A 13,944-nucleotide genomic window follows, 5' to 3' on the forward strand; every position below is an offset into this window, starting at 1 on the left:
GTGAGAATCAGCTGTGTCTGCAGTGGGAGAACTTCTGTGCTGAAGACACCCTTCTGGGGCAAGACTTGCTTCAGTGGGGCTTTGGTGCTCACTGAGTCTGCTCCCTGAGTGTGTCCCATATGGATCTGAGGAGTTGTAATCTGGATGGTCCCCCTCTGACCACTGGGTACACTGGCTCTTGGATCTAAGGAGGTGCTAATTTAGCCCCTGCCTGAGGTTACCCAGCAGGAGCTACGAAGAGAACTGCAGATTCCCCTTTCTTTTTTGGAGTTTGGAGGTGCCCTGATGAGGCCCAGCTGTGAAGCAATGCAAGCTGCTGTGGGGCCTTGGGCCTTCTCTTGGAAGTTCTGGGTCTGTCTGGCCCAGCTGCAGTTTATTAGGTAATTTTCAGGTTGCAAAGGGCCAGGGCATTCATATGCAAAAGCCTCTGCTGCAGCTTGGGTGGGGCAGGGTCTCAGGGAATCAAAGGGCGGAGCAAGCAGCTATGGCTGGTCCTCAGTCCTTCCCTAAGGGGCCGCGCGTCTCAGTGTCCCAATAATTGCTGCAAGCACCTCTGAGGGAAAGCCGCCCTCAAGTTCAGAGTTCTGCCTGCTGCCAGACAGTCCAGTTTCTCCCCGTATGAGTCCTGGGTCCCCAGAGACTTCCCGGAACTGGAGTTCAGAGCAGTTGGGAGCTTGTGACTCCCTCCCAATTCAAAAAGACCGCCGTGTCCTCAGGTACCAGCCCCTTTCCATGGGCGGAGCCTCCGTACCTCTGTACTTTACTTCCGCAGCTCCTCTGTCTCTCAGTGTGTTTTTCTCTTTCCTTCTAGTTGTAGAATTTCCACTCAGCCAGCCTTCCCGTAGTTCTGGATGATGTCCGTTTTGTCTTTTTGTTGTATTTTTGAAGTTGTTGTGGTAGGCAGCAATTTCCCGGTGTTTACCTATGCCACCATCTTAGTTTCTCTCTGTTAATAATTTTCGTGAGCTTATTTGAGTCAAAATGTTGATAATTGTCGCAAAGCAGAATCTCAATGGCCTAGGCCCTAGGGCATGACTACCCACTATAAACCGCTTTGTAATTAGAATGTTTTAATTTCAAACCACCCTTTGTGGTTACTTTAGGTCTCTGAGTTTTCAAGGCTGCCATGCAGACCTTCCCTGAGTTAGGTTAGCATGTTTCCCTTTTCGTCCACAGGAGTTCCAGCTCTCCACCAGGCCTCTACTGAGAACCCTGTGGAGGATGGGTGCCTTATTACTGCTCTTCTTGTAGCCTCCATTGACACATCTTCTGGTGGGGATAAACGTTCCAACTCCTTGTTTGTTCTTCATTGAGGACTACCAGTCCTGTGGGTATGTTTGTGCACTTGTTATAGCCTATGTGGGTGGAAGTCTACCCTCCACTGGGCCTTTGTTGGAGTGAGTGTGGATGGAGCCACAGGATTTTTGTTGTTGTTGCTGTTTGTTTTTTGTAGAGTTTTTCTGTCTTGCTAGGCTGCCTTTTTCTGGTTCTCTGGTTGTTGTTTGTTTTTGCTGTGCTTGGAGTTTCCAGATTGACTTCTTAGCTCCAAATCTTGAATATATGAGGCAAAAGGAAAACTCACAGAACTCATCACTATATTATTCTATGTCCTGAGGTCCTAAGCTCGTCTGCTTCCTTCTTTCCACCCTTCAGAGTCATATTTGTTTTATATCTAATGCCCAGTGTCTTTACTTGTATTTAGCAGAAGCAACATGGAAAAGTACACCTACTTCATTTTCCCAGAAGTGAAGTCCTACTTGACTCCTATTTTAAGGAGAATGTTGAGTCCATCAAAGTTTTTTATTTCTCCACTTCCTTATTTCTTTTCATTAAGTTTTGCTCATTTCCTATTGCCACAGAGGAAGAAATTCTACTAGTTTTCTGGGGTTATAGTCTCCCCTTCTGGCTCCCAGGCCATCACATCTCCTCTTGTCTGCTCTGAAAACTTGCTTCACCAATGATCTTTTCCTGCTTGTACCTTATTTGATAAATGCCCTCTTTCAGTTTGAGGCACACTTGTCTTAAAGAAACTGACCTTTAACTTGTTCTTTCCTGAGACAGTCTTTTTTTTTTTTCTTTTCCTTAAATGCATTTCCTTTTTGAAAGCATTATCTCTACTCTTTTTTTCCACTGATTTGCCATCCTCTTCACCCTTAATCCTTTGCAATCTATCTACTGACCTTACCAGTCTATTGAAATTGTATTCTCCAAGGTCACCAATCTACATCTGGTAATCAAATCCACTGGCCTTTCCTTAGTTTTCATCTACTTTCATCTCTCTGCAGCATTTGGCACCACACGCACTTGGAAATTCGCATCTCCTTGGGAGTTCATGGCTTTAGTTACTCTCTGTCCTCCCTGGCTTCCCTTCTTACTCCCACACTTGTCTTACCTTCAGCCCCACAACTGATTCCAAAACAATATGCAGAAGATCTTAAATTTTAATTTTTACTTTTGATTCTGACATTTTTTTTGGACTTCAGTTTGACATTTCTGAGTACCTTTCATTTGCCACCAAATATCCAGCCAACCTTTCAAAAATCTATCTAAAACCAAAATCTTCATCTTCTCTGCCCCCAATGCTTCTGTTTCATGCTTCCAATTTCTCTGACTGGAACCAGTACCCTCCCTGCCAGTTGGCATTGAGACTTCCGCGTGGTGTTTGACATGGCTCAGCTCTCACTTGATAGCTTCTGCTAGAAATTCACCAGTTTCTTGCTTTTACCCCCTTTTCATTCACACTGCCCTTACCCAGTTCAGGTGAACTTGAACTTTTGCCTGAACTATTCCAGTAGTTCCCTAATTGGTCTCTTTGCTGCCAGTCAATTTCTAGTCTAATCAGTTTTATTATTGTAGCTAGATTACTCTACCTTTATTGGAGTCCCTTTCTGAACTTAATTTTCTTTGGCAGGCACTCAAGGCTTCTGTGGCTCTGGCCTCGATCTACCTTTCCAGCATTTTCCCAACATTATTCCCATGGAAACACTGGGGTTTTGCAAAACTAAAACACCTATTGTTTTATCATCCTTATTCTCTCCTCCCCCTCCAGCACCTAAAATGGGGGTATTATATCCATCTTTCCTTTGCACTTCAAATTTTTCTTTTGTAGAGTACTCATTGATTTAGAAGTTGTGTTAGATATATATACTGACTTTACCCCTACTAGACTGTCAGCTTAGGATGAGCTTGGTTGATCAGTGATTGAGTCATTTATTGATTCATTCAACCGATTTTTAAGGCATGAGGGGCTCTGTGCAAGGCACTGGGGATGTGACAGTGAAAAAATCTCCTCTTGTTGCTTACAGCCTCCGGTTCTTATTCTTTGTTGTTAGTTTTATTTTTTTAAAAATATATTTTATTGATTCTTCACAGAGAGGAAGGGAGAGGGATAGAGAGTCAGAAACATCGGTGAGAGAGAAACATCGATCAGCTGCCTCCTGCACACTCCCCACTGGGGATGTGCCCGCAACCAAGGTATATGCCCTTGACCGGAATCGAACCCGGGACCTTTCAGTCCACAGGCCGACACTCTATCCACTGAGCCACACCGGTTACGGCGTTAGTTTGTTTTTATATTGCAAAGAATGCCTAGTCCTAGATTAATGTCTGGCATATCTAGTACATACTCCTTATTAAACAAATGAATGAGCTAGCAAGTATGTAGGAGATTACTAAAGTTGCATAATGACTTTGTTTTTAAACTTTCTGGCATTAAACCTTTCTGATAAAAGAGAAAATAAAAATTGAGCAGCAGGGGAAAAATTTATTAAAAATAAATGCAAATGCAGGAATATATGATCCGAGTCTTTGGATTAAGGCTACGTACGGCAGACATTTTCAACCAGTTTTACAAATGATAGCAATATTTAAAGAACATCCATCTCAAAAGATGTATTTTTGTAAGAATGAATAAAAACTCTGACTCAGGGAACTGTCTACTCCAACTAGCTCTCCATATTTAATTTGAGGCTTCTTAGCATAATAAGGCATTTGTCCTCTTTGTGTTTGAAACAGGGGTTTCATTTTACTTCCTACTGAGCTTTCCAGTGTGAATTTTCTGTTGCAATTGCCCCACTTATAAAGTATGTTTTCAATCTGGCTGAGGTTTCTTTTCTCAGCTCTCTGGGAGCTGAAACAAAAGAATTGCTGGGAAAATGAAATAGCAAACCAGTAAAGTGAGAAGCCCTGTGAATGCCTGCACTTTTCTAGAGAGTCTGCAAAATATTGGAATGTGAGCCATCTTACTCTCGCCTTTCACTCCTTATATCTTTATAATGTTGCTACCAAGTCAACTGCAGAAATGTGAGGCTTTTCTCTTCCCCAAACATCACACCCCAAATATTTCCTCTGCTCCTTAAAGCACATGCATTATCAATGGCCAACAGGAATAAAACAAATATCTTCTAAATACTTCATTTGCTTTTTCCTCATGTTATTCATTTATTTCTTAAATCCCTGGATGTTTCATTAGTTTTTAATAAATATTCTTATGAAACTCCTTTCAAACACATTTAAAGTTTTAGAGTCACTAGCTATGTCTCATAGTCATATCTAAACTGTGCCGAAGACTTCGGGGCTTCGGCTAATTTCCAATCAGTGACGTCTCAGACCGTACACTCTGCCACACATTCATCTGTTTGGCATACGGACATGACATAGGCTGGAAAGTTAAAGAAATTTCAACTCTCTTTGTCCAATGGGAATTGAAGACTGCTTGCTCTACTTTTCTAGCTGCGTCTCCTAAAGACTCTATGCACTGTAATGAGCATGGGGTACCTGTGAATCAGGTTAGCAGGCAGTGCCACACTGATCTTGTGTCATGTTCTTAGACTTGGGCTTGATATGGGGTGGTACGTAGGAACAAGGGTCCACCTTCCTTCCCTTCCCCTTCCTCAAAAAACTGGCTCTTCACCCCTCATCAGAGCAGTGGCCAGGCGTGGTGCCATAGAGTCCTCTGAAGTGATAGAGTGAATACCATTCACACAATTCTGATAACAGACTGAGGATGGCAATTTGGGGCGAGGTATGGAGCACCATTTAGCATGCAGATTTGGTCCCTATACTGATTTATTAATATTTTAATCTTAGAAAAAGGGAAGGCGATGCTAAAAAGAAGCTTAGGGAACGCACAAAAGTAGGGAAGTTGGTTTGTTACACCACATAGCAGCACAACTTTTGCACAAAACCAAAATGGCAGCTGGTTCTGAGATTTCACGAACACATAACAACCCACATGCCAAAATCCCAAAAATTCTATTTCAGCAAGTTTTTCCTTCTCTATAGGAACTGAGCCTGTCAGCAGCATAAACACTTGCAATCCTGCACTTCCTAGGATGCATGTGCTATCGAAAAGGGAGGTGTTAATTGCTGTGCTAATTACAACATGATTGCTTTGCACTTGTTTTGCACTTGTAGGTGATTAAATTTTTAACGAAGCATATTACTTGGCACTGTTAGCACAGTTAACACATTTCTCTCTCCCTCTCTCTTTTTTATGCCTTGGGAGAAGTCCCACACCACAGACCCTTCCCTGGCTGTGATGTGCTGTTGTGTTTGGAAGCAGCCTCTGTTTAGGCTGTTGGTAACAGGACTCCAGCTTCCTGCTTGGGAAAGAGCAGCAGCCTATGATAATCATACCCAGCATGATAGCACTGGCCAGATGCGAACGCAGAACCCACAGAGGTATTAGCTAAAAATTAGGCAGCGCTGCCAATGCCAGTCTCCAGCCTTCATTGAAAAACTCCAGCGACTCCAGCCAGTCAAGCGGCAGTGTTGGAGGGCTGAGCAGGAAGGCAGAGAGATGACAGCAAGTTCCACGTGATTTATTTCTGCGTTACAGCCTGTGTTCCCAGCTGAACCGGAGCACGGGAAACTTGCATCTGTTACATGGGCAGCCCTGTATCTCTTGGTTCCCACTGTGCAGCAGGCTGCATCCTCAGTGGAAGCTGATGTTGTATTTGTGTGCCCTGTGCACGTACACCCCCTTCTCTCCAGGCCTCCGTATTCACAAGTGCCTGGGAAAACAAGTCTGGTTCTGGGAGGAGGGCTGGACAGATCTGGGGGTTCACAACCTGGGTTGGACACTAGAAATGCCAGCCAGCTAAACTGGCATTAATGCTGCAAGTCAGCAAACAACACACCTAGGAAACCAGAAAAGACAAACATTCAACTTCTTGTGACTCAGCTCTCTGACTGGGCAGTTTTTTGCAGCAAGAATCCTGGGAGGATGGTCTTAGGAGAACTGAGGGAACAGAGGGGAGAAATGAACCAGGTTGCAGGAGAAGTGCCTGCTCGTCCGAGGGGCTTCCTTGTGGGCTCGTTGGCCTGGAGAGGGGCTGCCGTAGGCCAAAGTGGCAAAACACATTCTCAAAGGAACATACATTCCTCCAAGCCTGAACTGAGATTTGGTTTCTAAGCTTGATTAAGCGTTTCCAGACAATTTTATAAACTTTATCAGTCCAGAGCAAAATAGTTGTCCTTATTCTACGCAGTTAGTTTATAGATACCCTTCAGGGGCTCAGCGTGGTGAAGAAATGCACAGACAAGTGTAACAGATAAAAGGACCTACTGAAAACATTTGGGATTTTATATCTTGCTAAATGAGCAAGGCTTTGAAAGTGACTTCAGTATTGGTGCTCCCTAGTCAGGGAATATAGCTGTCAGAGAAAAATTAATTCGACTTTAACCATCAGTTTCATACTGTCCTTTTATTAAGAAAAACCTTTTCACCCTGACTGGGCTCAGTGGTTGGAGTGTCGGTCTGTGCATTAAAGGGTTGAGGGTTCAATTCCTGGTCAAAAGCATGTACCTGGGTTACAGGATTGATCCCTGTCCTCTCACATCGATGTTTCTCTCTCCCTCTCTTCCTCTCTCTCTCAAATAAATAAATAAATAAATGGAGAAAGTATCCTCCAGTGAAGATTAACCAAAAAACAAACAAACAAACAAACAAATAAACAAACAAATAAGTATTTTCTATTCCAATGAACTATTGGCTGGGTTTTCTTTTTCTATGCTTTTGACTAATGAGTTTAACAAATTTCATTTGCAAACTGCACTCTTCTTATCAACTTTTTCTGTTTTGTTTGTTTTTTGTTAATCCTCACCTGAGGATATTTTCTCCTTTTTTTTTTTTTTTTTTTTTTTTTAATAAAGAGTAGAAGGGCGGAGGAAAGACTGAGCGAAACATCGATGTGAGAGAGACACATAGATTGACTGCCTCTCACATGGGCCCTGACAAAGGTCAGGGATCGAGCCTGCAACTGAGGTATGTGCCCTTGACCGGAATTGAACTCGGGACCCTTCAGCCCACAGGCCGACCCTCCATCCACCAAGCCAAACTGGCTAAGGCACAACTTTGAATCTATTACTGCCTGGCTTCAGCCAGCTATCACTGTGATAATCAAAGTGGGTGAAGAGACGATATTCCAATGTAAATGTTCCCAGGTATCTAATCCACATGCCAACTGGAAAAAGAAGTGTTTCAGGCCAGTAATTTTCATACATTATTATAGATTTTTATTTTTCATGTGGGTTAAAAAAGTGATTTGGAAGATTGAAAAATTATGAATTTGTGTGAAATAAAGCCAAATATCTTGAAAATAAAACAATTCATTCAAGAGTATTTCAATGTAATACTTGAAAGTATTTTGGGGGAGCCAGTATGTTCAGGGTCTTATGGACTGAGCTTTCATTCTTTGAGCGTCAATCTTTCAGCAACTTTGTTCCTGAAAGCCCCAGCCATCACAAGGGGTTGCTAATCTGTCAACTTTTCAGTGAGTATTTTCTTTCCCGAGTCCACTTTCCCTGTACTCATTCTCCTTTCTCTTTTCCTCCCCATCCCAGTCTCCCCTTCTGCCTACGCAGCTGCGCCTCTGCCTCCGCTGCCCTTCTCAGGGCAGCCACCCGGGAGGCCCCTCAGGCTTCAGCGTGGGACTCCAGGCTGCATGGGGGCTCGGACAGTCAGCCCCACTGCTATGGAAATGTCAAGAATCTGCTGCTTGCCCTGACTGGTTTGGCTCAGTGGATAGAGCGTTGGCCTGCGGACTCAAGGGTCCCAGGTTCGATTCCGGTCAAGGGCATGTACCTTGGTTGCGGGCACATCCCCAGTAGGGAGTGTCCAGGAGGCAGCTCATCAATGTTTCTCTCTCATTGATGTTTCTAACTCTCTATCCCTCTCCCTTCCACTGTGTAAAAAAAATCAATAAAATATTTTTTAAAAAAGAATCTGCGGCTTAATCAAGCTTTCTTTTCTTCCCTTTTTATAATAAACTCTTATTATGTTCATTTTCAAACATACTTTTACAAGGAGAGAATGTTTTTGATCTTCCTTAACCCAGCCCAGATTCAACAAAAAATTACTGAAGGTTTGTGATACTTGTTTAATCTTTTTCTTTCCTGATTATTTTTTTAAGGCAAATTAGTTTAAAACTTTTTAGCCCTTTATGCAAATGCTAACCCCCCCAAACCTTTTTTGTTTTTGTCTTTGCTTTTGATGGATTATGTTCTCTCTGACTGTTGAGAAGAAGAGAAATTTCATGAGGCCAGATGCCTTTGTTCTCTGAGTGCGTGCACACACACTAGATTTCTGAGCCATCTGTGTTGGCAGGATGAGACACTCATTCCCTATGTGAATACAAATGAACCAATTATATTTTATCTCAAGAAAACTGCTTAAAAATACCTATAGGCACATGGAGTTCATGGGTTAACGTGGTAGAGTGTTCAGAAAAACTGGCCATTTGTCACAAATGCAGTGTGTGTGGAACGCTGCTTAGGAATTGCCACTTGTAGTTTCCTAGTCTTTCCCTAAAAGTACTCTTTCACCCATTTTGTCTTGACACACGCAGTTCTTCTCATCTCATGCTCACACTCAACACTAATTCTCCTTTGAAACTTTGATTAAACAGTTTCTTCACTGAAGCCTCAGAAACAGTAAGCAACCCTCTCCTGTGTACATGACATAAACAAATGAAAGAACATACCATGTTCATGGATTGGTAGAATCAACATCATTAAAATGTCCATACTACCCAAAGCAATTTATAGATTTAATGCAATCCTCATTAAAATACCAATGACATATTTCACAGACCTAGAACAAACTCTCCACAAATTCATCTGAAATAAAAAAAGACCCTGAATAGCCACAGCAATCCTGAGAAAGAAGAACAAAGTTGGAGGGATCACAATACCAGATATCAAGCTATCTTACAAAGCCACTGTTCTCAAAACTGCCTGGTACTGGCACAAGAACAGACATATAGATCAATGGAATAGAATAGAGAACTCAGAAATCAACCCAAACCACTATGATCAATTAACATTTGACAAAGAAGGCAAGAACATACAATGGAGTCAAGACAGTCTCTTCAATAAATGGTGTTGGGAAAATTGGTCAGTTACATATAAAAAGAATGAAACTAGGGGATTGTCAAGGGCGGGGGAAAAAGGAGACATATGTAATACCCTTTGTAATACTTAAGCAATAAAACTAAAAAATAAAAATCAACTGGTATAAATACAGATGTAACAGGATAATAAAGACAGAACCTGGCTACCAAAAAAAAAAAAAAAAAAAAAAAAAAAAAAAAAAAAAAGAATGAAACTAGGTCACCGATTTACACCATACACAAAAATAAACTCCAAATGATTAAAGGACTTAAATGTAAGAAGGGAAACCATAAGAATCTTAGAAGACTCCATAGGCAGCAAAATATCAGACATTTGTTGTAGCAATATCTTCACCAATACAGCTCCTAGGGCAGGGGTGGGCAACCTTTTTGTGAGTGCGTGCCAAAACCAGCAAAATCTTTGACTCAAAATTCTTCTGCGTTCCAACCCTAATTTTTTGAGAACATGTTACACCTACTTGATATCTCTTAAGGTGTACATATGTGAAGAACCTTAAAGAAATAATAAAATTCATTTGAGGGACAAAAACACAGTATATGATGATGAAAAATACATTTATTTTTTAATGTATACATGTACACTGATAGTCCAACAGAAAACTTTATGACTCCGTTTGATATTATCAGTGGGACTTTTGCTGCTGCATCACTGATGACAGAGATTTTACATCAGGTTTATATTTCGTGACCTTCAGAGATATGCATGAGCTACTACTTTCATCCGTCAGGCTACTCCTATTACGAGACTTAACAAAATTCATCCCTGGGAACAAAGATTCACAAGCATATGTGGATGAAACCAAAACACTGGTAGGATCCAGGAAGGCAGGGAGAGTTAAGGCAGAGGCATAGAAATTGCTCTTCCCCTCTCTCGTCAATCCATGTCTATGGTCTTTAAGATAACTTGTTATGTAAAATTATTTATTTATCTAAGATGCACCTACACTGAATTTATCTGAAAAATAAAAAAGTCGATATTAAGAAAAAAATTGTAAATGGGAGATTATAAGAGAGGGCTTCGCGTGCCAGCAAAAGTTACTGGCGTGCCATGTTTGGCACGCATGCCAGGGGTTGCCCACCCCTGTCCTAGGGCAATGGAAACTAGGGAGAAAATAAAAAAAATGGGACTACATTAAAATAAAAAGCTTCTACACTGCAAAAGAAACCATCAACAAAGCAACAAGAAAGCCCACTGCATGGGAGAACATATTTGCCAATGCTATCTCAAATAAGGGTTTAATCTCCAAAATTTACAGGGAACTCATACAACTTAACAAAAGGAAGATAAAAAATCCAATTAAAAAGTGGGCAAAAGACCTAAATAGATACTTTTTGAAAGAGAACATACAGAGGGCCAAGAGACATATGAAAACATGCTCAAAGACACTAATCATCTGAGATATGCAAATTAAAATGACAATGAGGTACCATCCCACACCTGTCAGAATGGCTATCATCAACAAATCAACAAAGGACAAGTGCTGGAGAGGATATGGAGAAAAAGGAACCCTTGTGCACTGCTGGTGGGAATGCAGACTGGTGCAGCCACTGTGGAGAACAGTATGGAGTTTCCTCAAAAAGTTAAAAATAGAACTCCCATTTGACCCAGTGATCTCACTTCTAGGAATATATCCCAGGAAACCAAAAACACCAATCAGAAAGGATATATGCACCCCTATGTTCATAGCAGCACAATTCACCATAGCTAAGATCTGGAAACAGCCTAAGTGCCCATCAGCAGATGAGTGGATTAAAAAACTGTGGTACATCTACACAATGGAATACTATGCTGCTATAAAAAAGAAGGAACTGTTACCATTTGCAACGGCATGGATGGAACTGGAGAGCATTATGCTAAGTGAAATAAGCCAGTTGGAGAAAGATAAATATCACATGAGCTCACTCATATGTGAGATATAATGAACGACATAAACTGATGAGCAAAAATAGATCCAGAGACAAGGTAACACTGAACAGACTGTCCAACCTCAGAGAGAAGGCAGGGGAGCAGGGGGCTGTTAGAGATCAACCAAAGGACTTGTATGCATGCATATTAGCAGAGCCAACGGACACAGACACTGGGGTGGTGGGGGCTAGTTCTGAGGGGTGGGAGTGGTGGGGAGGGGGTTCAGTCTGGAAAAAAGACATATGTAATACTTTAAACAATAACAAAAAAGATTAGTGTCTGATAAATAGTAAAGTTTTAATACATGTTGACTATTATCATTATAACAATGTATTCTGATTAAAAAAACTTCTATGAGCTCTTCCTGCCCGGCTGCGGCACAGTGAGCAGCTGCCGCATGTCTGCCCACCTGCAACGGAGGATCGGAGGATCGTGGGGAACTGCTCCAGCTTCCTGATCAGGAGGAACAAGCAGAGGACAGCACCAAACCCAATAACCCGAAGGCCTGCAACTCCTTTCGTTACAAGGGGTTGATTCACCGCAAGACGGTTGGCCTGTGGTGGTCATCATGAAGCGGAGATCCGTGCGGATCACCATCAACAAGAACGCCTGGGCCACCCTGGGCAGCATCCCGTACTTGATCTGCAAGAGCAAGTACCGCCCGGATCTGCGCTTGGCCGCCATCCGCAGGGCCAGCGCCATCCTGCGAGGCCAGAAGCCCTTGATGGTGAAAAGGAAGCGGTGCAGCCCCACCAAGAGCTCTGTGCAGACCCCCCACGCCCAAAGCAATAAAGGTATCAGTCAACGTTCCTCAAAACACAAAACAAACAAAAAACACTTTGTTATAAAAATTCTAAACACAAAAAAGTAGAGTAAATAGAATGACAACCCCCTAAATTCCAGAAAACTAGACTAGTCCTCAGAATATTATATTCTTTTTAAGAGGAAGGCAGCAGGTTAATGTTTAACTGAGCTTCTGTACTCTGGGAAATGCTTGTATATATAGGGCACAAGCAAAGGGATATGCATTCTTGCATATCATATATGGCGGGAAAAAGAGGTCATTGCATTTTTTGTTGTTTGTAATGCAAAACTCCAGGTGCGAGAGGTTAAGAACTGATTTATTTGAGTTCTACTTGGATTCTGTCCCATAGTCCCTTTTCTATTCTATTCTAAGGTACAGGCAGGCATGGATTTCTCATAGATAAGAAACTTAAACCCTTATATCCTCATCTGAAAAATGGCCCAAGTAATAGTACTAGCCTTAGAAGTTTATTTTGAGAATTAAATAAAATTAGTTACATAGAGTCCTTGCTACATACTATTTTTCATTGATTCTGAGATTCACACTTTTTCACATCTCTGAAATTTTCTTTCTTTCTTGGTGGTTGATAAAATAATAGAGTCTGATAATTAATGGAATGTTAGGTTCAATGAAATATTGTAGACAAGTGCTTAATGAATATTAGCAATCAAGATAATGATAATGTCGTTTTCTTAATTCATCCACATCACAGCTTGTATCATAGAAGCTTTACTTTATGCAAAAGAAAGGTGTTAAATTATCCAAGTATAATAGTGAATTCATCTATTTCTTCTTGCAGTTCTATCATTTTTTGTTGTTTGCTGTGTGTGTGTGTGTGTGTGTGTGTGTGTGTGTGATGTTACTTTGATATTCTGTTGTTAGGTGGATACACATTAAGGATTATTCATCTTTTTGGAGTATTGATCCCTTTATCATTTTGTAATGCCCCTCTTTATCCTTGACAACTTTTCTTGCTTTGAATGTTATATAGCTCTCTGAAATTAATATAGTTTCTCCCACTTTCTTTTGATTAGTGTTAGCATGATATATCTTTTTCCATCCTTTTACATTTAAACTATATGTTTCATTGTATTTAAGGTGGATTTCTTGCAGACATAATATAGTTTAAGCCTTGTTTTTGATTCACTCTGACAATCTCTTTTTATTTGTGTATATATGTAATTGATATTTAAGATGATTATTGAGCCCTAGCTGGTTTGGCTCAGTGGATAGAGTGTTGGCCTATGGACTGAAGGGTCCCAGGTTCAATTCCCCATCAGGGCACATGCCTGGGTTGCAGGCTCAATCTCCAGTAGGGGGCGTGCAGGAGGCAGCCAATCAATGATTCCCTCTCATCATTGATTTTTCTCTCTCCCTTCCTCTCTGAAATCAATAAAAATATATTTAAATAAAGAAAAGATGATTATTGATATAGTTGGATTAATATCTATCATAGTTGTTACTGTTTTCTGTTTGTTGCCCCTTGTTCTTTGTTTCTATTTTTGTCTTCCACTCTTTTTCTGCCTTTTATGATATTAATTGAGCATTTTATATTAGTCTATTTTATTTTCTTTCTTAGCATATCAACTTTACTTCTCTTTTTATTGTTTTTTATGGTTGCCCTGGAGTTTGTAATATACATTTACAACTAATCCAAGTTTCAAATAACTCTATACCAATTCACTGGTAGTGCAAGTACCTTATAATAAAAAAATATTCCTAATTCCTCCCTCCCATCTCTTATGTCATTACTATCATTCATTGCAATTGTATAGAAGTATACATGTATACACATAAGCATATACTTATACATAGCATAT

The 13,944-nt window shown here is 40.9% G+C and overlaps 1 pseudogene; it reads left to right on the forward strand.

The window, feature by feature from the left end:
• Window positions 1-5,642: 5,642 nt before the first annotated feature.
• LOC118675583 lies at window positions 5,643-12,190 on the forward strand (annotated as a pseudogene).
• The last annotated feature ends 1,754 nt before the right edge of the window (window positions 12,191-13,944 follow it).

The sequence above is a fragment of the Myotis myotis genome, unplaced genomic scaffold, assembly GCF_014108235.1.
Source record: "Myotis myotis isolate mMyoMyo1 unplaced genomic scaffold, mMyoMyo1.p scaffold_m19_p_2, whole genome shotgun sequence".
NCBI classification, from domain to species: Eukaryota; Metazoa; Chordata; class Mammalia; order Chiroptera; family Vespertilionidae; genus Myotis; species Myotis myotis.